The following is a 23,387-nucleotide window of genomic DNA, read 5'->3' on the forward strand; positions in this document are numbered from 1 at the left end:
AATTCTACTGGAATGCTTATAAAATGTATACATTTATAAAATGCACAGAACTCTACATATCAGCAATGACTACAAATAAAAATAGGTGGACTGCTGAGCTCATCAGTGTTTACAATGGAACATGAAAGGAGACTGGGGACATGGGGGGCATCGGCCTATAGATGCTGATGAACTGGGGACAACCATAATATGTTCCTGAACCTTGCTTCAGAGACCCTGGCTCAGGTAAACCAAAGACATGTATGTGGAAGCCAGATCCGATCCAGTTCTAATGATCCAAGTTTCATGCTCGTATTGTAAGTCATAGCAGAGACAGAAAGAATATTTTAATGGTCTTTAAAGGGCCTTCCCTGAGCTGGGCACTCCCACTTCTGGGGGTAGACAGGGAGGAACAGTCAGTGGATTCTGGTCCTCATGGGCTCCTCACACCCGTGTTCATGCCGCACAGCCTCCCTTCTGCTGCACCTATTTACCAAGTACAATGGGTACTTTCCCAACCTTGGTTTGCAAATGTTGCCTGCCCTCATCACCAAAATTAAAATGATAAAATCTATTTAAAAAACCCTTTCTTTAATAATTTTTTTATAACCTTTACTATAATGGTTCTTCAATTTTATTCCTTATTGTAAACACTTTGGACACAGCAAATATGTTAGTTTTTAAATAATCATAATTCAAAGCTTTTACATCATATACTATTTTTCTCCCAAAGAACATAATCTATGAAAACAATCAGTGAAATCCAAAAATCTATACTGGTAACGTGAACGTTTATATTATTCTGACATTAAATACAAATAGTAAAAATACTCATTCCTTATAGGTCTATGGGTTTGTGAGATGCCTTCAGGGCAGCCATAAACAACTCTAAGAAAAGAGATGATATAGACTCAAATGGCTTTTATGCGGGTAGTATTTGAAGAACATAAAAGGCATATAATAAACACGATCTTTTCAGTTTCTCTTAAAGAATATATGGTGTATCTGCAACAAAAAGTTATAACATCACAGAGACCCTGGCACTTTGAGCAACACAGCTGCAGTGTAAGTGAGTCTCATCACACTTGCAGAGGAGAAATAAATTAAAACATATCTACTAATAAAAATGTTGCTTAGAAATTTCATGTAAGTCAGGGAGTCTCTCACTAGAATAGCGTGGAAGTTGTGAATACTTTGCATCTTCAAATGGAGGAAAATGATCAGTGCCTGAACATCAAGAAAGTCATTCAAATCATCTCTAGCATTTAGATCTCATAGACAGTTAGACTATATTTCAGTCAAATCAACATATTTCTATTTTTAGTGTTATTTTTAAGAGTAAAATAGGAAACATATTAAGTTTCCTAATCACGACTCTAGGTAGTATAATAATAATTTGTTTTTATCATTAACTGGGTCAATCTTACAATTGTACAGATAGCCACAAATACGAAATTTGTGGTTCTTGATTGAATCTGAAGTCTTTCTATATTAAAAATACTATCCTTTTTACACTAACCCACTGTTGGTGGGAATGCAAACTGGTCAAGCCACTATGGAAGTCAGTCTGGAGATTCCTCAGAAACCTGAAGATAACCCTACCGTTCGACCCAGCCATCCCACTCCTTGGAATTTACCCAAGGGAATTTAAATTGGCAAACAAAAAAGAGGTCTGCACCCTAATGTTTATTGCAGCTCAATTCACAATAGCTAAGACCTGGAACCAACCTAAATGCCCATCAACGATAGACTGGATAAAGAAATTATGGGATATGTACTCTTTAGAATACTATACCGCAGTAAGAAACAACGAAATCCAGTCATTTGCAACAAAATGGAGGAATCTGGAACACATCATGCTGAGTGAAATAAGCCAGTCCCAAAGGGACAAATACCATATGTTCTCCCTGATCGGTGACGACTGACTGAACACCAAGAGGGAAACCTGTTGGAGTGAGGTGGACACTATGGGAAATGGTGGCTTGATCAGCATAGCCCTGACTGTTAATGAACAACTAAATACATTATCCCTCTTAGTAGTTTTTTTTTATCTCTTCTACTTAATATGACTGGTTTAGATCTGAAATTGATGCACAGTTATTCTTAAGTGTTGAAAATTAACTGAAATGTGATCCCTGTTGAACATGGTGGTGGGAATGGGAGAGGGAAGAGATGTATAATTTGGGACATGCTCAGGCTGACTTGCCCCAAGTGGTGGAGTTGGAAGCATACCAGGGGATTCCAATTCAATCCCATCGAGGTGGCATGTACCAATGCCATCTCACTGTTCCAGGTGATCAGTTTCAGTTCACAGTTGGTCATGGTGAAGGGACTGGGAGTCAAAGGGAGCACATAGACAAGTCTAGTACCTGCTAACGCTAACTGATGGAGTAAATAAAGGGGAGAGTGATCCAACATGGGAAGTGAGAATCTCAGCAGACTCATAGAATGGCAGATGTCCTAAATAGCACTCTGGCCTCAGAATCAGCCCTAAAGGCATTCGGAGCTGGCTGAAAAGCTCATGAGAGTATTTCAGGCATGGAAAGCCAAGACACTCTGGCAAAAGATCTCTGCGAGTGAGATCCCAGTGGAAAGAACAGGCCATCAAAGAAGGAGGTACCTTTCTCTGAAGGGAGGAGAGAACCTCCACTTTGACTATGACCTTGTCTAAACAAGATAAGAATCGGAGAACTCAGAGGGCTTCCATAGCCTTGGAAACTCATGACTGGAGCATAGGGAGATTACTGATGCCATAGACAGGAGTGTCAATTGGTAAAGTCAACAACAGGAGTCACTGTGCACTTACTCCTCATGTAGGATCCCTATCCTTAATGTGCTGTACATTGAGATTTAATGCTATAACGAGTACTCAAACAATATATTTCACTTTGTGTTTCTATGGGGGTGCAAACTGTTGAAATCTTTACTTAATGCATACTAAACTGATCCTCTGTAAAAAAAAAAAAAAAGAAAAAAAAAGAAAAAAAAAAAAAAAGAAAAAAAGAAATTATCAATTCCCAACTTGACTCTCACTGGGATTAAACATGACAATAGGTCTGCTCTGATTTCATCATCATTTTAAAAAATCATCTATTATTTTTCACTTTATGTTTCTGTGTGGGAGCAAACTGTTGAAATCCATACTTAATGTATACTAAGCTGATCTTCTGTATATTAAGATAATCGAAAATGAATCTTGATGTGAGTGGAAGGGGAGAGGGAGTGGGAAAGGGGAGGGTTGTGGGTGGGAGGGACGGTATGGGGGGAAAGCCATTGTAATCCATAAGTCGTACTTTGGAAATTTATATGCATTAAATAAAAGTTTAAAAAAAAAAAATACTATCCTTTTTGACTTTTAATGTCCATTAAATATGAGGAAGTGTTTTAGTGAATGAGTTTTAAAGTCTCTCCGTGGGGTCGGCGCCGCTGCTCAATAGGCTAATCCTCCACCTGCGGCGCCGGCACACCAGGTTCTAGTCCCGGTCTGGGCACTGGATTCTGTCCTGGTTGCCCCTCTTCCAGTCCAGCTCTCTGCTGTGGCCCGAGAGTGCAGTGGAGGATGGCCCAAGTGCTTGGGCCCTGCACCCCATGGGAGACCAGGAGAAGCACCTGGCTCCTGGCTTCGGATCAGCGCGGTGCACCGCGCTGGCCGCGGCGGCCATTGGAGGGTGAACCAACGGCAAAGGAAGACCTTTCTCTCTGTCTCTCTCTCTCACTGTCCACTCTGCCTGTCAAAAAAAAAAAAAAAGTCTCTCCATGGGAGATTTTACCCGAACATGTTAATATAAAATACTGAAAAGTATTTTTAAAAAAAGAAGAAGAAAGAAAGACAACAGAAAAAGAAAATACTGGATGGGCCTGGAGGGAGGGAGCAGAGCTGTTGGGAAAGACTTCACTTGGTGACTGTTGCTATAGGAACCATTTACCAATTGCTCAAGATATCAGTTCCCAAGGAAGACAGGATTAGCAAACAAAATAAAAACAACAAATGGAGACAAAAAGGGGGTCCAATAAAACAAAAAAAATTAAATACCTGTATAGGCGCATTTGAGAAGATGGTATTTTCTCTGGGAAGAGGTTGGAGAGGGGGAATAGAGCCCCAGACTGCGGTGAGCGTTTTCCTTTCAGCTGGCAGCAGGAGCCTGTGAGACAGGAGGGGTCGTGACTGACGGCCACAGCCTGCACAGCCCACTGCCACTCCAGTCACTCCTGAGGGCGACCACAGATCGCGCCTGCTCTTCCTTCGGCCTTGTCCACTAAGCCAAAGAACCCATTGTAGGTATTTGGAATGTTTGTTGACCGCCCGTCCATTCTCCCACTTAGAAGTTTCTTCATAGTGCCTTGAAGGCCAGTAAGCACGGACTGTCAGTGTAAGGGTGGGGACTTGAATCCTCAAATAAGCACAAATATTCCTTGCTTAATTCGTGACAGCCCCGCACATTTCTTTGATGGTGTAGCTGATATGCAATTTCCTATGACTTGACAGAGGAATTATTGGGTTTGAACAAAACTTATTTTTTATTTTCCAACTACTACACATTTGTATGCCGATATGAAGACACGGTAATCACACGTGATGCCTAGGGCCTCAGCCGTGCGGATAGAGCCGGACATCTCTCTCCTGATTATGTCTCAGTCCATCCTTCTTGCCCTGGGCTCTCTGGCCTTCTCCTTTGGTATACGTGACCCTCCATCTAATCATTTCTAAAATGTTTGCTTCTATTTCAAACCTGGCCAAGATGGAGACAGTACTCAGGGTTCTTGAAGGAAAGGTTAAAGAGAAACTCATTCTTACTGTGAAATGAACTCTCATGTCATTATCAGTACCATCTTTCCCCTTATTTCTCTAAGTAAAAATGGCAGATTTCTAGTCAGCAATAGTCCAGATGTCTCATAAAGATGATGGCTTGACTTCCAAAATAGAATTAGGGGGACAGCTAGCTCAGTGGAAGGTCTCCTCTAGGTGGAAGGTATAAACATCGGTACCCTCTGTATGCACGGGTCTGTGTCAGGGACAAGCTTGAGTGCCTGTGGAGTGCAGCAGGTGACATAAGTGAATAAAATCAGTCAATGGAGAAAAATTGGTGAACAGGATTGCATATACCCTGTCTACATCGACCAGCTGGGGACAGGTGGAGCTAGGTCAGGAGGAGAATACACATCCATTGCTCGACCCCAGATGACGGATGCCATAACGTGGCTTCCTGTTGTCACATCATCCCATTTCCAAGAGAAGACAGAACTCTGCACGTGGGCACATTTCTTATTTTCCAAATTTTTTAACATTGGAGTCATTGGTTCTCTTTTCTCTGCATCCTTCTTTTGAAACATCATTTAGGCTCATGTCTTTCAACAGCATCATGTTGCCACTTTATTCTTTAGCCAAGAGACTTTCCTGAATTCCGACCTGGGTATCCACCTTCCTCTTTGATATCTCCGCTGAGATGTCCAACAGACATTTCTAACGTAAGTCGTCAAAAGCAAACTGCTGGGCTTTCCTGCCAAACCTGTTCTGCCGAAGCTTTCCCTTCCTCACTGATGGGGAAGCGATTCCCGGGCCAGACACCTCCCTGTGCATGGGACTGGCAGACTCTGCTGGCTTTACCTTCAGGGCATATTCACACTCCTGCTCTCTGTCATAACCTCCACTGGTCCCTGCCAAACCAGCCTCGTTTGTCATCTGCAGTACTTCAAAGCCTCCCACCTGATCTCTGGTGGCTATCCTTACCTCCTTCCGTACAGTCATCTCTATTCAACATAAAAGTCAGAGTATGTCTTTTCAAATGTAAGTCTCACCAGGCCACTGCACCACTCACCCTTACCTGGTTCTCCGTTTCCATCAGGGTCAGAGGCCCTGGACCACCCCATTCCTCATCAATTCTCACATCTCACTTCTTAATACTTTTACACTTGTTCATATGTCTCGAGGCCACTGGGTCTTATTTTTCAAACACGCACCTGTGCTGCCACTGGAGTCTTCCCAGAGCCGGAGCACTCCTCACTGCCTTGTTCACAAGGCTGACTCCCTCACCTCCTGGAAGTGTTTCTTCAAATTTCACCTCCTCCAGGAAGCCTCCCACAACCGGCTCCCCCCTCTGCTAAGCTCCCATTGCCCCCATTTATCTTGTGTCCTCAGTCCTTGAGATTCTATTCATTGATCATATTTTTATGTTTGCTGTTTATTGTCTGTCTCTCCCTGCTGGAAGATGAGTTCCGTGAGGGTAGCTTCATCTAGTTGATGCCTTGATGAGTCTCAGGTTCCTAAAACACTGCCTGGCATATGCCCAGTAGATAGCTGCTGGATTAGTTTTTAAATATCGTCCACTACTTAAACAAATAACCACTGTGTGGGCCAAGAAAAACAACCCACGGACCAAGCGCGTGGCCAGCCCATTGGGCCTCTGGGCAGGAGACGCTATAGAGCCCTAATGTCCCTCTCTCTCGACTGCCTCTGGTCTACGCAACCTGTGTAACACTGTTCCAGATTTCAAAAGCAGATCGTACACAGAGACAGGGAGGGTGGAGTGTTGGCTCTAGACTCACCAGGCTTCCTCTCGGCCTCGCGCTTGCTCTCCAAGTTGGCTCCACACGCAGGACAGCATGCAGACTCCAACTTGGGCACAGAGGAGGAAGCAGGCAGACTGCGATGTGCCCATGGTGACCCTTGCCCACCTACTCCTCTCTGAGGCTGGAGCACTCAGTCACACAGCACTCGGGACAGCACAACACTACTGTGGCTCGAACTCATCTTTTACAGTCAGTTTTGGAAACAGAGGTGACATGGCAGGGCAATGTCCGAGCTGAACTTCTGGCCCTGCCACCCGTCATGGACAACTCCTTGAGTTCCATATTGCTTGTCTGTTAGATGGCAGTCATCATAGTTGAGGATGAAACAGGATATAAATGCCAAATGCTTGGTACACAGCAGGCGCTCCGTTAATCATTGCTTCCTTTCCTTCCCCCAAACTAAATGTTGGCTGATACCATTCTTTAGAATTGGGGTTTCCCCTTCTCCTAAATCCCCTTTACCTTTAACCTTGCTCATGAAAATACTTTTTCGTATTTTCAAAGTGTTACAGTGTTCTTGCATCCTATCATACATACCATAAATAATGTCTAGAGTTTGGAGTCTCATCTCAAACTCTTTCCTCCAAAAAATTCTTTTCAATTCTGTGTCTCTCTTTCACTTAAAAAAGTTTCTGTTGCTACATGAGAATTCACCTTTTCAAAGACTTTCATGGCTCCTGTTTATTTGCTACTTAAGACTTCAGCAGAAAGTCCGATTACAAAGATTGATTAAAATAAAACAAAATCAGGAATGGCATTTAAAAGTATGTAAACACACATATTTTAAGTTCTTTAAACACTGACTAATTTTTACAACACTCCGTGTCTCACCTCAAAAATGTTTGCTTACTGGTTTTTGTCTAAACGAATTCAGTAGCAACCAACTCATGTGTGACATTCCCAAGTAATCACTTTTGAATAGCAGATGTTTAGATAAGCTAACATGTTCTTAGGGAAATAAATCCTTTTATGACGATTTCAGAAGGGATTTGTGTATTTGGTCCACTGCTTCCGCGGAAGCGCATTTTCAACAGGTGGAAATAAATACATGCAGAGCCAGTGTCTAAGCCAGGAGAGGGGATCTGGCACCTATTTGCTAGTGACTATATAAAGACAGGCCAGGGCGCTGACCCCGGGATGGGTGTGGGTCAGGAGGGCAGGAAGAGAATCCGCCTTGCTCTTCTAAGGGCACAATACACAGCGCTCTGCAAGAGTTCTCAAGAAAGGAAGCATTGCTGGCAGGGCAACTTCACCCAGAGAATACTTACAGTGTTTGTGAAGACGTACTCCCACGTCATGTGCAGGACCAAGCGGGGGATTAATACAGCCCGCCATCACTGCCATCAGCACATGCCGGCGAGGTTTCTTGAGAACGAGGCCAGCCGCAGACAGGCACCGGGACAGAGTGAGCATGCGCATTTAGAGATGCGTGGACACGGGGGCAGGTGATGAGTGTGCCCTGCTGTCTGATTTGTTGTTTTGTTCCTTCGATTTCTGCCATAAGAAAGGCTCGGAGTAACCAACACCTTTGTGTGTGTGTGTGTGTGTGTGTGTGTGTGAGAGAGAGAGAGAGAGAGAGAGAGACAGAGACAGAGACAGAGAGACAGAAAGACAGAGACAGAGAACATTATTCATTAAGTTTTTTCCTTCAGGCAAAACCAGGTGCTCACGCTGTAGCTCTCCTCTTCTGAGAAAGCCCTGGACCTTCCACTCTGATAGGCAGAAAAGACGGCAGCAAGCTCAGATCGGAGACGCTCCCCTCCCCGCTCCCCTCCCTCTGGTTTTCCCATTTCTTTCCCGTTTCTCCCCCTCTCGGAAGGCACAGCTTCACTCTTGGCTGCATTTCTCTTTCACCTTTTCTAATACTCAAGCGTGTCATCTGTAAACCTCATATGATTCTGTTGCAGAGAAGCAAACCGCACGCATCTCAGGAAAACTACACAGACCGACATAATGTTGCCCACAGGAGGATGCGGAGTAAAAAAAAAAAAAAAATCCAATCTAGTTTCTCTTAACAGGCAAACAGTAACTACAAGCGAGATCATAGACCTTATGTTTTCCACACGGTGAGCATGTAAACTCGACTGCGCGCAGCCCACGGCCAGAAAGACACGGCAGTTCTACCCTCTTCAGATCTTTCCAATTAGAACTTGAAAGCCCATTTTCCTCCCAGAGAATTGCCAGATGCATTCTTCTTTAATGAGCTTAGGACCCAAACTGCAATATGATCTCCTGCTTCAGGTGGGACCTGGATAACGGCTCAGAAAGAAAGGAGAATGGGGTCTGGAAGTGGATGTAGATTGAAGGATTACCTTAATTAAATGTAAAAGTAGTATCAGAGAGGTAAGGAGGCCTTACAGAAACACCAGTTCTGTGGTCTGGAGACAAAGCCGTGTAGGGCAGCTGTTGCTGTGTTTGGAAAAAAAAATCAAAGTAAGTCAATGTTTAGATCATATTTAAAGAAAATAAGGTGGCCATGCCAATCGTCCCACAGAATGTGGGCTGCCCAGGACAAAAACCTACTGAGAGCGAACAGCTCCTTAAGTGGTTTTAGTTGACTGTGTTCTAATTCCATGCATTTTGTCCAGCTCAAACCCATAAATCAGTTATTCTTTCAAACAACCCCTGACTCTGCACATCCACTTTATTTTTCCTTATCTTCAAAATTCAGGCTACAGGAAAAGAAAAATTTGATTTGGAATGTAATACAAATTAAAGTACTTGTAGTTTGCCACATCATATTTTTTATGGTGTATCTGAACTTTTATTTTTAATGCTGCCATTACCACCCATTCAAACAATGAGACAATATGCAGCTATAAAAATGAATGGGGAAGCCGGATAGTGGGATAAAAGTAAGTCCAAAGTAAGACAAAGAGCAGGATGCAGGCTGTATTGACTTTGGCGTGGAAGTAGGGGAGAACAGCTCGTCTGAATCTAGTTACTTGTATAACTAGTACAAAAGAGAACACAGGAGGAACACACAAGGAACTAACAGGCTATTTAGAACAGGAAGAGTAGGCAGAAGATAACTAAGCCAGTTGGGTACAGGGGTGAGAAGACACCTACACCGTTAGGTCCTTTAACCACACACACACACACACACACACACACAGCTTTGAAGTTCAAAAGAAAACATAAAATGCAGTAGCTCCAAAAACATCACAAGCTGAGGAATCTATAGGGGAGTCTGTAACACTAACTCATATTTTATTTGCAGGCCCTGTGATTTTGTGTCTTGCTAGTACCTCAAGGGTAAGCTACCAAAGGCCTACAGTTTGAACCCTAGGAAAAAGCAGATCAGGGAACTTCGGAAAACACAACCACCCGGTAATCTTCTTAGAGGCACTGGGGACTGCTCAGTGATCCATGAATGTCAAGGCAAACCTCTGATATGTGTTTTCCAAGTTCTAGATAAATCTCTTTATCTAAGGTAACCTTTGGGTCAATAAGAAATCCCAGCGACCATTGTTTTACGCTCCCGAGTGTTTCAGAGGTATTATCGCCCCTAGACTGCTAATGGCTCAAGAAATAGACACCATTTCTGGGAACTCTCTGTAAGCAGAGCAGGAGACGTGCAGCGAACCAGCCCCAACCACGACCATCAGCTCAGAGTATGGGAGAGAAGAGACCCCCTTGGTTGAATTAGGAAGACTCCTGCCCACCACAGGGACACTCCGGCTCATTTCCTCTGCACCTGGATTCTTTTCTCTTCTTCAGATTTTAAATACACCTCCATCTGATATCTGGAGAACGCTTATCATTGGAATAATTAAATGTACAAGCTGACACAACAAACCACCAATTTGTTATTTTGATGAAAATATTTTTGTATTTTCAGGAGATGGCTCAAAGTGTTGCCTTTGTTAAGCAGTCTTTGTTTTGACAAAGACCAAACAAGAGAAAGAGAAAGGCAGCTCTGGATCGTTTTTCCTATGCAACTTAATCTAAAACCAAACAACGTGACTCCTGAGTGTGTTCCCCATTCCATTTCTAGAGCCGATTTCCCTGGGAACCTCCGCCCTCTCCCAGCTGTAGAGGGCAACACAATAGACTTGCCACAGGTCTTAAGTCGGGTAACCACTTTTAATTTGGAGAAATTATTACCCGGGGAGAAAATAGGCTGGTCCCATACTTCAAAGAAAAAAAATAGAAATCAAAATGCACACAGCCCCCCGAATTGGAACTGGACTGACTCTCAGTGTTGCCGTGTGCCTCGTAAGCAGCTGTTCAAATAAGTAGCTGCCCGGAGGAAATGGATAGTCAGATACTGCTGGTTCTTGCCTCTCCTTGCTTCGCACCTAAAAGCCAGATGCGAGTTCTTCCAGGGCGTACAAATAGATGCCTTCTGGTGGCTCATTATGGTAATTACTGGCCATATATTACAGCCATGTGAAAAGGGCTGTGCGGCAGGCAGGCCGGCCCAGGAGCCTTTACAGCTGGTTTATTTGTGTTGAGCTATTAAGAATCCTCCAGTTATCAGATCAACTACTGCCCTTTAGGTTTTACAAGCAAGCTGGTCCTTCATCTGATCCTCCATCTGCTACCTTTGTGATATGTTTAAGCACCACTTAGGGAGCTAACATGCTGCTTAGGAAAGTTACTTTACCTGCTTACAAAGAGTTTCTCAAGTCTACTGTGTCCGAGGAGCGCCGAGTGTTTTCTGCTGGACTCCTTCGCACTCCCTGCCCCCAACTCCTCCAACTGCTCCAAAGCCTTCCCTGCTCTTTGATCTTCCACTGGGCTGTGCACATCTTTGTTGGCCTCAGACACGTGTTGATGCAACTGAGTTTACGGCTTTGGGCAACTGAAGGGTTGAATCCTGGCTGTGCAGGGTCTGAAGCTCAGGTGATGTGGGAGGAGGCTTTCTTTTACAAAGAGAATAGAAAACTTATGAATATAAAATTAGGCACAGAAATGAATATTTGGGGTGAGAAATTAATAAAGCTGACAAAGCTATAAGAATCACAAAATCTCAGAGAGAATGAGTTTTACAAATTAACGGCCTAACTCTCCTGTAATACTGTTTTCTTACAGTTTTGATTTCCTTTTAGTACAACAATGCTTTTATAATATTTTTATAGAGAAAAAAGAAAGATCATTTAGTCTTCTAGTGGCTTTGATTTAAAAAATTTTAAGTACTTCGTTTGAGAAAAGTTTCTTTTAGCTTCACAATTTGTGTGAATTTTTAGAATTCTTGATAAATTTAGGAAAATGTTTATTAATGTTGATTCATGAGCTATAATCTTCAAGTATTTCAAGTTTTGTTATGCAGTGACTAGTCAAGAATAGGTTGCATTGAAACACTCATTAACTACTTTGTCATATATGACATTATTGAACTATATCTCTTAATTACTGCTTTTGTTTTCATCTGAAATTTTTTTGTTGCTTCTCTGTGTCAGAGTAATTTTTATTGATTTCATCGCTCACCTTTGTTGTTTATTTCGTTACATTATTTTTTTCTAAATTCTCTTTTAGTTTTTTAATACATTATAGATGACAAAAATTATTCCCTTCATAAACATTCAAATCAAGAGGACACTGAAGAAAAATTCTTACTTGTTTTGTTGAGCCATTTGTTTCTCAATTTCAGAATAATTTTGCTAAGTTAAAAAAACTAATACGAGCGTACTTCAAGAATTTCATGGAAAATTAGAATTCAAAGATTAAGTTTATTTTAGTGTAATTTTTGAAATCCGTGCATAGTTTTTTTGTAAGACATATTTCTCATGAATTTTTTAAAACTGCTATCCATGGATTTCATTTTTTTCTTGCCCCCAAATAAGCATATGTCTTATTTCCATTTTCCCATGCACTTTTTTAAGTACCCTCTTATTTGCAGGGCACCCATACAAGTAGAACACTAATGAAGCTTGGGTTCCATTGGAACCATGAAAAAAATCCGTTTTGGGGCCTCTGAGATGACGCCCAGCGCTGCTCAATTCCCGGCGCATCCCTCCTTCATGCAGTGTGTTGTTCAAGACCTGTGACTTGTAGCTATTACATTGAAATGTGGAATTAGGAGCTTCAAGGTAACTGGGTGTGCACGTATGCATTAGGGATGGTTCTAGCACTCCCAGACCCTCAGAGGATAATGAACAGAGGGGCAAGAAACTCCTGGTATAGAAGGAAGGGGAATGAGAAGGAGTGGTTCCTTGGAACTGTCCCCCTTTTGGCTTCATGTCAGGACCCACTTCTAATGGCAGGCCTTTAGTTGTTGCAGTTGTACAAATTTGTTTCACAGGCAAGAGATAGACCACTCAGCAAATCCTTTTTGGTTGACAACATTATCCCACTAATTATAACAGCAAAATCAGAAATAACCTAAATATTTAAAAGTCAAGTGTTGGTTAGATAATGGATTACATAGCTATACAACAAATGCCTACAATACGTTAAATTTGCTGATTTGAAAACTGATCATAGGATATTTTTGCATGATACAAAACAACATGAAATATTGAAGTATCTGTTGTATCCACATATATAGGTACGGACACACACCTACCAAGGTGTTGGCAGTAGTTACTTCTAGACAGGTAGAATTTAAGATTTGAAACTTGAAAACAAAAAGACACTTCTATGTATCATTTAAATTTTCCTAGTGACCATCTTTTAGTAATAAGTTTTTAGTAATATAAAATGTTTTAATGGGGAAAAAACGGCATTCTCACACTGGATTTCTTTATTCTTTCACAATTTAGAATAATGGCTTGCAATGTAAGATTTACACATGCAGCTCAATCATCGTGTTAGAACTCCACTTCCAAGAGGCAGTCATCTGCTTCTAAGGAATATTCTCCAGGACTTACTGTAGCAACAGGAGACGGGTCAGCCTCACATATGGCCACTGGAATCTGTAAATTCCTTCCCTGTGATTGGAGAATAGGCCAACATACCAAGAAATTAGTTCCAGGTGGCTGTAAGAGAAATATTTTATGTTTAATTGAAGTTCTCCAGGATGTCTATGTGTGTGTGTATATATATAGAGAGAGAGAGAGAGAAAGAGAGAGAGAGAGAGAGTTCCTTGGAAAGGGTTGTAAGTGTTCTCTCACAATTGCATGTGGAATCAGGAAAGGACGGTACCCTTATGAAGTGTGGGGCATGTGCAGCTACGCTACCTGAATTTCAGCTGCCATCCATAACAAGCGTTGTGGTGAACGCGGTGTCAGCCAGCACTTAGGAGCCGCGGAGCTGAGGAGCCCTAACCTCACTCCATCCTTCTGAGATCATGCACAATCCCTGTGTGCAGAAGCGGCATCAAGGAGAGCTTGGTGAAAGGCACATTCCAGAGCTGTCCTCCCAGACATTTTGATTCCGTCAATGTGGGATATGACCCAGGAATGGACAATTTACTTGGAGAAACACTGAAGAAAGTCGTGCCTGCTAATACAAGGGAAAATATAGCAGAGGGCAAGGGGAAAGCATTTGCCAGAACTCAAGAACCTGGATGTGTGGACAAGACACGGGGAGAGGAGCTTCTGGCCCTAAATGCTTTCCCCAGCCCCCCTCACCAGCTGGCGACCATGCCCCCTGAGTTGCATAATGCGAGCCCTTTGACTAAATTAATCAGTGCTGCAAAACTGGCCCTCCTCTGGCAGTTAACGAAATCATACTGTGTAGAAAAAACAATCCTTTCGTCCTCGGAGTAGCTGGAAACCCTGTTAAGATAATGACTTGGGCCTCACTTAAAAACCTGCCACATTCAACCTTCGAAATCTCTGCTCCTACAGATTGCTGCCCCGAGAACGCGTGCTTTGTCCCTGCTGGTGCTAATGGTTTTCTACGCTCCGTCCCGGACACGTGACAGCCCCGTGTCATAGCGCCACTGCAAAATGCATTCTCCGTGCCCAGGAAGAACCTGTATAAATATTCTCAATAAATAAATAACAGTTGTCATTTTCAGAATATGACAATCTCCAGCTGCCTGTGCTTAAAGTGAGCGACGTGTCATTTATCCTAATAGATGTGAATGCATGTATTGTACATACCAGTGAGTCACCTAATTCTTATTCACTCCCGCCTTGGTCTCAGCTGGGGGCAAGTGCCTCTAACAGGGTTTGGCTGGATCAAATCACAAGCTGAAAAATCTTGGTCAATTATAGAAGCCCGAGGCTAAGAAGGGAGTTGCCTTTTCATACCACCTCGCAGACCCCTCCTCTTCCCAGGCTTACGGGATGCGGACGCCAGTCAACCTCGCCTCTGTGGAATTCTGGGAATCGTTAGCCCCCCTGTAATTTAATGTGACTCAGTTGTTCTCCGTCCTGGTGAGAAAGTCGCCTAATCCCCCTGGCATCCCCTCTTGTCAGCACCTCTTTATTTCCCTCTTTAAAGGCTCAACATGTTTTGATTTACACTACGCACCAAGATAACTGCAGGTGCCCTCTGTAAAAAGCAAGGTTAACTCACCTGAGATGAATTCTTTTATTGCACACAAAAGCAACTCAGGAGCAGGAAATACAATTAATACAGGTGTTTCCCTGACCCTTAGCAAGCGCTTGTTATCCTGCAAGGCGAAAAGCCTTCGCCAGTCGCCTGGAGGTTCCTTTCATGCTATGTCAGAGAAGCCAGAATCTGAACTGGAATACATTTTCAGGAACAGACGGGGTAGCCCTGTAGGCGCAGGCGAAGCCCAGGATATTTAGGGGGTAAGTAAAGAATTGACCCAAACTGACCCCAACGTGAGAATTTCTGGGAACAGCCCATCCAATGAAATCAGGCGGGTTTCTACGTGTTTAGTGTTTAGGGCTGCATTCTGGCTTTAACACCCCAGTTAGGGCAACCTATGTAGACCCTGTCCCTTGATTCTCCTTGGAAATACCTAATGGTTATATTAATTCAAGGAGAATGTCGTGAGACAGAGGTGCTAACTTTCTCTTCTGTTTTCCTGAGGTTCTGAGTTTTGCTGTTCTGGTAGCTGACAGTTCACTACTTTAAAATTTCAGAAGTTAACGGAGAGTCTTTTATCATGAACTGTAAGTAAATCTTTGCAGGGTATGTTGCAGATTATGTTGAGAAATAATCAAAAAGGAAATCAAGCAAAATAAACGCTTCAGTCCTACAAACAGCTTAATTTCGTGAAACTTTTTTTTTTAAAGAAAATTTAGATCAGAAGTCACGAAAAACAAAAGGAAGAAATTGTCGACTTAGCAAGAACACCTGACGAGCACTCAAATAATTAAATTGCCAAGTACATTACATTTAGTTTCTAACAATCTGGATCACTTCTCCAAACAATGTGTTTTCTATCTTTTAAGCTTATTTCGTTTGGGTCATTTCACCAACTAAGGTGTTTGGTTTCAGCGTCGGCTGGGGTACTTTGTGATATAAGTTCATCCAGGTAGCTGCAGCCACCTACCTCTGCCGCTGCGATCTTCCCTCTGACCATCTCTGCCTTCCCCAAAGCTCACGCACAAAATAGTTTCAGCAAATGCTTTTGGCAGAGCCACACTTCCTCAAAGGCAGGATCTACCTGCCCTGGGAATGACAAGATGACACGGCTGCGTGCTCAATTACACCTGTTCCTCTTCTCCAGTAATTGCTTTAGATCTTGCCAAATTACGTGCTGGCTCTCTCAGACACTCTAATTCAAATTGGAGTGAAGGCGCTAAACTTTTATAAATCCCTTCGTACCACGGCCTGATGGCTGGAAGCAATGTCTTTATTCTCCAGAATTTGTCTCTTTCATGACCCGGTTATAAATCCTGTTACTTTGGACCCTCGAATATGTTACTATGTTCTCTTCTGCATAGTCTGTCCACAATGCTAATTTTTCTATCCCTGGATTTTTATGTAATGAAAAGAATGCTTTGTTGTGGAGTTTCCTATGAGTGGTAGATATAAATGTAACCAAGGAGTTAAATAAGATTGCCAGATTTGCTAAGTAAAAATACAACATGCCTAGCTGAATTTCAGATAAACAAGGAATTATTTGTTAGTGTAAGTATGTCCCCTGCAAAATTTGAGAAATAATTATACAAAAAAAATCCTTGTTTATCTGAAACTCAAATTTAACTAGGCACCCTGTATTTTATCTGGCAACCCTGGAGTTGAATAAAGCCAAAATAGATTTATATCTGTATGTTTGTATGGGTAACATTTTATGGAGAAACAAAGAAATGGATTATATTTCAACTCTGGTATTGGAAAAATTTGAAAGGACTAATTTAAATAATAGGTAAAAATAAGATTATTGGTAAATATTAATGTGAATGGAGGTTTCATGCTTTTTTGCATTCTGGTAAAATATAAATTTTCTCTGCATGTATAAACATAAAACCTCCATTGTTTTCTGCCTGAATTAGCACTTGTTATTTTTGTGCATGACCCTCTAAAACACTGCCATTACTCAAGTCATCTGTAGTCACTCAGAACTGGTAGAGCTGAGAATAGCAAATGGAGAAATAGGAGTTTGATTAAAATTAGCTTGATTTGGGATCAGCATTGTGGTGCCGTGGGTTACTCCATCGCCACTTGCCCAACACTAGCATCCCATATTGGAGGGCTGATTTGAGCACTGGGTGTTCACTTGCAGTTCAGCTCCCTGCTAACGCACCTAGGAGGGATTAGGAGATGTCCCAAGTTCTTGGGACCCTTGAGAGACCTACATGGAGTTCCTGACTCATGGCTTCAGCCTGGTCCAACTGTGAGTGTTGCATCCATTAAGGGAGTGACCCATTGGATAGAAGCACTCATTCCCTCTCTCTCCCTCTCTCCCTCTCTCCCTCTCTCCCTCTCTCCCTCTCTCCCTCTCTCCCTCTCTCCCTCTCTCCCTCTCTCCCTCTCTCCCTCTCTCCCACCCCCCTTCCTCACTCTGTCACTCTGCCTTTGAAATACATAAGTCTTTAAAAATAAGCTCAATTTGAGGAAAAAGGGACTCTGCTTTAAATTTGACTGTCATAAGCAAAATATTAGGAATCAAGTACCTCAGATAATTTTCAGAGTCCATGAAAGGTGTACTAAAGATCATTTATTTCATAATCATTATCACACAATTCTACTTTCATAGTTCATGATTACAAGCAAAACAAACAATGTGATGTGCTTTCTCCTTATGATTTCTTTCATCACATTTCATAATATAAAACAATTTTTAAGTATTAATGTTAAAGCATTATACATCATTTTGATTGCTGCTAGAATTTTGCACTTTGAAGTTTTATAACACATGTACTGGGATGGGTGTGTAGTATGGTGATTAGAGCATAGCTTGAGACACCTGCATTCATGTCAGAGTGCCTAGGTCTGAGTCCTGGTTCTGCTCTCAATCCCCACTTCCTGCTAATGCGTACTGTACGAGGCAGCAGTTGATGGATCACTCAAGCAATTAGATCCCTGCCATGCATGCTGGAGACCTGGATTTGCCTGATCAGTCCTGGCGTTTGGAGAGAGAACTAGCACATGGGAGATCTCTGTCTCTCCATTTCTCTGCCTTTCAAATAAAAGCAATTAATTAAATGTACTAATGTTGATCTTATGTATAATTGAAATATTTCTTATAGTTTTTTTCTTTACATTTAGCATGAGTCTGTTGATGATTCTCAGAATTTTCTTTCTTACTCATAAGTAGAACTCAAAACAAAAAGAGAATGTTACTACTTCTATTATTGGAATAGGATTTTATGATCAAATACTATACCTGTCCATGTGAACTCTGATGTTATAATTTGAAGTTCCAAAAATAAAGTGTTTTTCTTTCTAATTGGCGTGATGTAAGGAAGACAATGACAAGTGTGTGTTTGTTGCAACTCTAACAGGTGAACAACAGGCTTATAACATGACAGTATAAAGGTTAGACCTGCTGATGTAAATGTTTTCTCAATCATTCTATCTAGGTGTCTACAGTATTTAATATTGTGTGGTAAATATCTGTTTAAAGTCTGGGTGAGATGTGAAATTCATTGTGCTAGGTTCTAACACATAGGTAAATGTGTATGTATACAGGTATCCATTCTCAGACCCCAAGTGGATGCCTGAAACTACAAATAGTACCAAACCCTATCTATGAATTAAGTTTATCTTTGTGAAGAAAAATTTTGAAATCCATGCATAATGTTTTTCCCCAAAGAAACCTTTTATTTAATGAATACAAATTTCATAAGTACAACTTTAGGAATATAGTTATTCTTCCCACCATACTACCCGTACTCCCACCACTCTTCCTCCCCCTTCTCCCATTCCCAGTCCCATTCTCCATTAAGATTCATTTTCAATTAACTTTATACATAGAAGACCAACTCTATACCAAGTAAAGATTTCAACAATATGCATGCACACACACACACACACAAGTGTTTGAGAACAAGTTTTACAGTTAACTCTCATAACACAATTCATTAAGGACAGAGTTTTACAGTTAACTCTCATAACACAATTCATTAAGGACAGAGGTTCTGCATGAGAAGTTAGTGCACAGTGACTTCTGTTAATTTGACACTCTTATATATGATATCAGTGACCACTCAAGGCTCTTGACATGAGCTGCCTATGCTGTGGGAGCCTTTTGAATCCACAGGCCACATCAGTATTTAGACAAGGTCATAAGCAAAGTGGAAGTTCTCTTCTCCCTTCAGAGAAAAGTACATCCTTATTTGATGGCACTTCTTTCAACTGTAGTCTCAGTCACAGAGATCCTTGGTGTAGAACATTTTATTGCCACAGTGTCTTGGCTTTCCATGCCTGAAATGCTGTTGTGGGCTTTTCAGCCAGACCAGGATGCTTTAAGGGCTGATTCTGAGGTCATAGTGCTACTTAAGACAGTCATCATTCTGAGTCTGCTGTGTGGACTGCTCCCCATGTTGGAACATTCTCTCTTTTTTAATTCTATTTCAATTACCAGATATTTGATCCTATTTATAGGTCACTTTAGCACTTAATCCTATCTATATGTTCATTTTAACACTTAATATGATCACTTTAACACTTAAGATAGCATTTTTACCACCCAGCTTAATGGGATTTGGGGTCCCATGGCAAGTTTTTAAACTGTACCCTTAGAAGTAAGTCTGTAGGAAGGTATGCAGAAGTATACAGCTTTACAGTTACAAACTTACTCCTCTCTCTCTTATTCCCACTCTTATTTTTTACTGAGATCTATTTTCAATTGATTTTATACATATATGATTAACTCTATGTTAAGTAAAGAGTTCAACAAATAGTATGAAAAAAAAAAAATCTGTTCCACGAGAGTCAAGTCAAGGGCTGATCAAGTCATTGCTTCTCAAAGTGTCAATTTCACTTCAACAGGTTTCCTTTTAGGTGCTCTATTAGTTATCATAGATCAGGGAGAACAAATGGTATTTGTCCCTTTGGGACTGGCTTATTTCACTAAGTATGGTGTTTTCCAGATTCATCCAATTTTTTTGCAAATGACTGGATTTCATTTGTTTTTACTGCTGTGTAATATTCCCATAATATCTGTATATATCCCATAATTTCTTTATCCAGTCTTGGGTTGATGAGCATTTAGGTTAATTCCATGTCTTAGCTATTTGAATTGAATCACAATAAACATGGGAGTGCAGATAACACTTTTATTTACTGATTTAATTTCCCTTGGGTAAATTCCAACAAGTGGGATGGCTGGGTCATATGGTAGATCTATATTCAGATTTTTGAGATATCTCCAAACCATCTTCCATAGTGGTTTTACCAGTTTACATCCCTACCAACAGTGGATTAGGGTACCATTTTCCCCACATCCTCTCTAGCATTTGCTGTTTGTTGATTTCTGTATGAAAGCCATTCTAACTGGGGTGAGGTGAAAGCTCATTGTGGTTTTGATTTGCATTTCCTTGATGGCTAGTGATCCTGAGCATTTTTCATGTGTCTGTTGGCCATTTGGTTTCCTCTTCTGAAAAATATGTTTAAGTTCTTTGCCCATTTCTTAACTAGAATGTTTGTTTTGTTGTTGTGGAGTTTTAAAATCTCTTTATATATTCTGGTTATTAATCCTTTATCAGTTGCATAGCTTGCAAATAGTTTCTCTCATTCCATTGATTGCCTCTTCACTTTTACAGTATAGAAGCTTCTCAGTTTGTTTTAATCCCATGTGCTTATTTTAGGTTTGACTGCCTGTGCCTCTGGGGTCTTTTCCAAGAATTCTTTTCCTGTGCCAATGTCTTGCAGGGTTTCCCCAATGTTCTCTAGTAATTTGATGGTATCAGGTCATAGATTTAGGTCTTTAATTAATTTTGAATGGATTTTTGTGTAAGGTATAAGGTAGGGGTCTTCAGAGCTCTGCATGTAGAAATCCAGTTTCCTCAGTATCATTTGATAAAAAGACTGTCCTTGCTCAGGAATTGGTTTTAGCTCCTTGGTCACACATAAGTTGGTTGTAGATGTTTGGATTGATTTCTGGCATTTCTATTCTGTTCCACTGGTCTGTCCATATGTTTTTGTACCAGTACCAGGCTGATTTGATTATAACTGCTTTGTAGTACATCTTGAAACCTGCTATTGTGATGCCTCATCTTTGTTTTTGTTCTGTAAGATTACTTTAGCTATTAGAGGTCTCCTGTGTTTCCATATGAATTTCAGCATCATTTTTTTTCTATATATGAGAAGAATATCTTTGGTATTTTGATTGGTATCTCATTGAAACTGTAAATTGCTTTCAGAAGAATGGATATTTTGATAATATTGATTCTTTCAATGCATGATCAAAGAAAATTTTTTCATTTTTTTCCTGTCTTCCATTTCTTTAATGTTTTGTAATTCTCATCAGAGATATTTGATATCCTTAGTTAAATTTGTTCCAAGGTATTCAATTATTTTGCAGCTATTGTTAATGGGATTGACCTTAGAGTTCATTCTCAGCCTTAGCATTGCTGCGTATACAAAGGCTGTTGATTTTTGTGTGATTTTATATCCTGCTACTTTACCAAACTCTTCTGTGAGTTCCAATAATCTCTTGGTAGAGCCTTTTGGATCCCCTATATATAGAATCATGTCATCTGCAAATAGGGATAGTTTGACTTCTTCCCCAATTTATATCCCTTTCATTTATTTTTCTTGCCTAATGGCTCTAGCTAAAACTTCCAGGACTACACTGAATAGCAATAGTGAGAGTAGGCATCCTTGTCTGGTTCCAGATTTCAGTGGGAATGTTTCCAATATTTCCCCCATTCAGTAGGATGCTGGCCATGGGTTTGTTATAAATTGCATTGATTGTGTTGAGGAATGTTCCTTCTATACCCAGTTTCCTCAGAGTTTTCATCATGAAAGGATCTTTTATTTTATCAAATGCTTTCTCTTCATCTTGAGATAATTATATAGTTTTTGTTCTACAGTTTGTTAATATGATGTATCACATTGATTGATTTGAATGCTGAACCATCTCTGTATATCAGGGATAAATCACACTTATTCCAGGTAAATGATCTTTCTGATGTGTTGTTGGATTTGATTGGCTAAAATTTTGTTGGATTTTTGTGTCTGTTCATCAGGGAAATTGGTCTGTAGTTCTGTTTCTATGTTGTATCTCTTTCAGGTTTAAGAATTAAGGTGATACTTGCTTCATAGAATTGTTTTGAATAATTTGAGAAGAGTTGGCGTTAGTTCTTCTTTAAATGTCTGGTAGAATTCAGCAGTGAAGCCATTCATTCCTAGGCTTTTCTTTGTTGGGAGGGTCTTTATTACTGTCTGGTTTATGGATCTATTTAGCTTTTCTATGTCTTCATGGCTCAATTTAGGTAGGTTGTGTGTGTCCAGGAATCTATCTATCTATTCTAGGTTTCTCAGTTTGTTGACCTTCAGCTCTTTGTAGTAATTTATGACTTTTTTCATTTCGGTGGTGTCTATTGTTACATTTCCTTATTCATCTCTAATTTTATTGATTTGGATCTTCTCTCTCCGTTTTTTGAATAGTTGGGCCAATGGTGTGTCAATTTTGTTTATTTTTTCAAAAATCCAGTTCTTTGTTTTGCTGATCTTTTTCTTTTGGTTTCTATTTTGCTTATTTCTCCTGTAATTTTAATTATTTCTTTTCTCCGACTAGTTTTGTTTAGTTTGCTGTTGTTTTTCTAGATCTTTGATATGTATTGATAGCTCATTTATTTGGTGCCTTTCCAATTTCTTGATGTAGGCACCAATTGCTATAAACTTTCCTCTTAACAGTGCTTTTGCTGTTTCCCATAAGTTTTGATATGTTGTATTGTTATCTTCATTTGTTTCCAGAGATTTTTTTTTTATTTCTCTTTTGATTTCTTCTATGACCCACTGTTATTTCAGGAGCATGTTCTTCAGTCTCCATGTGTTTGCATATGTTCTAGAGATTCCAGAGTTGTGATTTAGAGGTTCATTCCATTGTGGTCCAAGAAGATGCATGGTATGATTTCTGTATTTGGAATTTGCTGAGACTTGCTTTATGGCCTAACATGTGCTCAATCCTAGAGAAAGTTCAATGCACTGGTAAGAAGAATGTGTATTCTTATAAATAAGAGCAAGTGCTTGGTAATAACAATAAATAAAATTACAAAGGAGGGAAAGTTCCAGTCTGGGAAGCAGTACACACAGCAGACTCATAGAATGACTAACACCCTAAACAGCTCTCTGATCTCAGAATCATCCCCTAAGGCCCTATTGAAAATGCCATGAGAGCATTTTGGGTATGGAAAACCAAGACATTGGTTTAAGGATCTCTGTGAGACCCCAGTGGAAAGAAGGGGCCATTAAAGAAGGATGCACTGTTCTCTGAAGGGAGGAGAGAACTTCCACTTTGCATATGGCCCTGTCTAGAAACTGACAAAGTTTGTGAACTCAAAAGGCTTCCATAGCCTTGGCAGCTCATGTCAAAAGCCTTGGGTGATCACTAATGTCATAAATAAGAATGTCAGTTG

At 40.7% G+C, this 23,387-nt stretch overlaps 1 long non-coding RNA gene across 1 annotated transcript in view; it reads left to right on the plus strand.

Moving 5' to 3' along the window:
* LOC127492625 (uncharacterized) overlaps positions 1–14,459 on the plus strand; it is a 29,179-nt gene extending 14,720 nt beyond the window's left edge. Inside the window, exon 2 of the long non-coding RNA XR_007922242.2 lies at positions 14,283–14,459. This is a non-coding gene — a long non-coding RNA (uncharacterized lncRNA). The remainder of the gene's footprint in view (positions 1–14,282) is intronic.
* The last annotated feature ends 8,928 nt before the right edge of the window (positions 14,460–23,387 follow it).

The sequence above is a fragment of the Oryctolagus cuniculus genome, chromosome 16, assembly GCF_964237555.1.
Source record: "Oryctolagus cuniculus chromosome 16, mOryCun1.1, whole genome shotgun sequence".
NCBI lineage: Eukaryota > Metazoa > Chordata > Mammalia > Lagomorpha > Leporidae > Oryctolagus > Oryctolagus cuniculus.